Source organism: Otolemur garnettii, unplaced genomic scaffold, assembly GCF_000181295.1.
Source record: "Otolemur garnettii isolate 467f Iridium unplaced genomic scaffold, OtoGar3 scaffold00178, whole genome shotgun sequence".
Classification (NCBI taxonomy): Eukaryota; Metazoa; Chordata; class Mammalia; order Primates; family Galagidae; genus Otolemur; species Otolemur garnettii.
In genome coordinates, this window is record NW_003852573.1 from 2,866,280 (window position 1) to 2,869,473 (window position 3,194).

General features: G+C 50.4%; 1 non-coding gene across 1 annotated transcript; it reads right to left on the bottom strand.

Moving 5' to 3' along the window:
* Positions 1-458: 458 nt before the first annotated feature.
* LOC111728685 lies at positions 459-599 on the bottom strand. Its single transcript, XR_002775907.1, has one exon. It is a non-coding gene; the product is annotated as a U4 spliceosomal RNA (small nuclear RNA).
* Between the last annotated feature and the right edge of the window lie 2,595 nt (positions 600-3,194).

Below are 3,194 nucleotides of genomic sequence, written 5' to 3' on the forward strand. Positions count from 1 at the left end.
GCTCTCAAGGCAGCCACCCCAACAGGAAAACAGTCTCCCATGCCTGCGGGTGGCTAGCTATTGCAGGAAATTTCCTTGGCTCCCTACCCCTTCTCCTCCATCTGAGTGTGGAGAGACCTCAAATCTGCCACCTTCCCCACCTCCCAGCACGCCCAGCCCTCCCTCTCTGTCCATTTGACGCGCCCTCTCTGGTTAGCCATCTCCCCTGCTCCGTGTACTGCACAGGCAGGCTCCTGCCTTTGTGCCTTCACCCGTGCAGCCCTCACCCCTCTGGAATCCCACTCTATTCCATCAGCCCACATCCTCCCACCTCGTAGGGCAGGCTCTGCTCTGTCACCTTTTCTGTGAATTTCTGATGCAGAACGGACTCCCTGAGACACATTAGAGTCCTGTTCCAATCAGTAAGCACTGCATCATTTAATATTTAATTATTCTCCACACTTTTATGTTTTATTCGGTTTCCATAGAGACAGTCAAAACTTGCCAGTGCCAACTGTATTGCGAGTTGTCATGGTGGCATAATGGGAAAAGTTTTAAATTAGCAGTAATCGTGCCTTGGATAAACCTCATTGGTTATAATATTGCCACTGTGCAAAGCTCACACTTTGGTTTCTTTCCTCCCCTAGATTATAGGCTTCTTAGAGCTGGCTGAGGAATGATGTCCATGATGGTTTCATGACACCAGAACCCAAACCCAAGGAGGGAAACTGCCCCTCCTCTAGCTGGCTTTGCAGAGGAGCCTGCCTGGAGCCAAGGGGCCTTGTGACATTCTGCCCGGCTCCGCACACTGTCACTACTCTATCCAAGGCCAACGGAGCCACTGGCACCCAAGCAGGGGCCGACCTTGGAAATGGGTTTTAGCAAGCTGATTAGCGAGTGGGAACCCCTGAAGAATTTTACTTGCTATGACTTTGTCCAACAGCTTCCTTTGAGTCAAGCCACATGAGGACTTGTTTAAGGTCAGGCACATGTGTCCTTCATGTGGCCAAGTTTGTGGACACCAGGGACCTCCCAGAACATGCACAGCATGAGTGCAGGGGTTAGGAAGGTGAGTTCCCACAGGCTCTGCCCCAACGCCCTTTCCCTCTTAGCCTCCTCGCTTGCCCTCTGTCGCACAGCTCACATCAGCTCCTTCCTGCCGACCTCACCGTCCCTTCAGCCTGTACCTTCTCCTCTAGAAAAGCTTCCTCCCCAGACACCTGGGCACAGACTTACCAATAACTCCTATCTGACCCATCTGGGGCCACCTTTCTCCTCTTTTTCTCCCTTTCCTCCCTCTGAAAAACTGAATTTCCTAGAAGTCATCCTAAACAATGATGACAGCCTCCAGAGTCAGTGAGTGTTGGGGTCTTCCAGAACCCACATTCCTCAGTCCACAGCATTTATTTAACACTCCCCCAAACACTGACAATGTTAGCTCTGGGGGGGAAAGAAGAGGTGACACAAGGTGCCTGTCCTCAGGGGACTTGCACTGTAGAGGTGGACATATAAATAGACTGTTATGAAGTGCCAGGATGGGAGGAAGAGATGCAGGGGACAAGGCCCATGAGAGAGTGTCAGGAAAGGCAGCCTAAGGCAATCGACATCAAGGGGAGGCCTGAAGAATGGTTAATAGTTGGCTGGAGCCTGGGGGAAACAGCAGAGGGAACATGGGATCTTGGGGAACTGCCAACGGTCAGTAAGTACGCCAAGAGCCCAGTGTGAGCGGGAAGTCGGGTAGAGGAGGCAGGAGGGGGGGGAGGGAGAGTCTCATGCAGTCCCTCTGGTCAGTGAAAGGAAACTTGTTCCAATGCCAAGAGCAATAGAAAGCTGAAGAGTCTTAAGTAGGGAATGATATTCAGATATTTAGTAGCTAATGTTGGAAATCTAAGTTTCTGTTCATAGAATGGGGAAAATTCAGAAGAGGAAGGCTTGGCTCATGCCCAAGTTCACTTTCTTTTTTTTTTTTTTTTTTGAGACAGAGCCTCAAGCTGTCCCCCTGAGTAGAGTGCCGTGGCATTACAGCTCACAGCAACCTCCAACTCCTGGGCTCAAGCGAGTCTCCTGCCTCCGCCTCCCAAGTAGCTGGGACCACAGGCGCCCGCCACAATGCCCGGCTATTTTTTGGTTGCAGCCGTCATTGTTGTTTGGCGGGTCCAGGCTGGGGATTCGAACCCGCCACCTTAGGTGTACGTGGCTGGCGCCTTAGCCGGTTGAGCTATAGGCGCCGAGCCCCAAGTTCACTTTCAACGAGGACTGAAGGATCCTAGAGCCCTGCCCAAGGCCCACAGTAGCACGGTGGATGGAGCTGGCACACGAACCTACCCCTTCCCTTGCCTTGCTTGGGGCTGGTGCCTGTGCAAGGGGATGTGGGGGGTGTACAAAGAGAGGAGTAACTGGATAAGCTGAGACCCATAGGTTGCAACTAAACCTAATTTGACTTAAGCCCAAGGGAACACTGGTTGTGAGGATGCAGGCCCAGGACAGGGAAGTAGGGGATCCCTGATCCAGAGGCAGAGGCACTTTCCTGGGGCACTTTCTCCACCTTCCCTCCCTGCCTACCCGTGCCCATCTGTTCCACCCTCTCTTGGCACCCCTTTTTGATTTCTGCTTGCTGGCTCTTGGGTTCCAGTTCGAGTTCCTGGGGAGAAATTGAGAACCCCAGAGCATCTAGTATAAGCTGTCAAGGCCAGGGGTGTCACCCCAGGGGCTGGGGTTCATGCTGTGGATTGGGGTTCTAGCCCCAGATAAGGAGGGTTGGAGGTTAGGCAGACATCCCCAAAGCTGTCAAGTACAGTAGGGCAGGGTCTCCACCCCTCCTGGGCTTGCAGTTACGTAGGACTTTATTATCTTGTAGGAAGAAAATACAGAGATCTCTTTAATCTGAAGTAATTTTAATGAGGACATTTTAATGATGACAACAACAAATATTTTTGAGTGCTTACTCTATGCTGAATACTTTGCTAAGTGATTCACATGTATATTTTCATTTAATTCTTATGGCCCAGTGAAGAAGATGCAATTGTTTCCAATTTACAGACAAGGTGTTAAAAAATATCCTTTAGACAAAAGGGTTTATTTGAGCAAAGGATGATTCACAAATTGGGCACCCAGAACCAGAAGAGGTTCAGAGGGCTCTCCTTTAGCTATATGAGCAGCTTTTCTAGGATGATCCATGGAAGCAAAGGAAAGACATTTCTTTTTTTTTTTTTTTT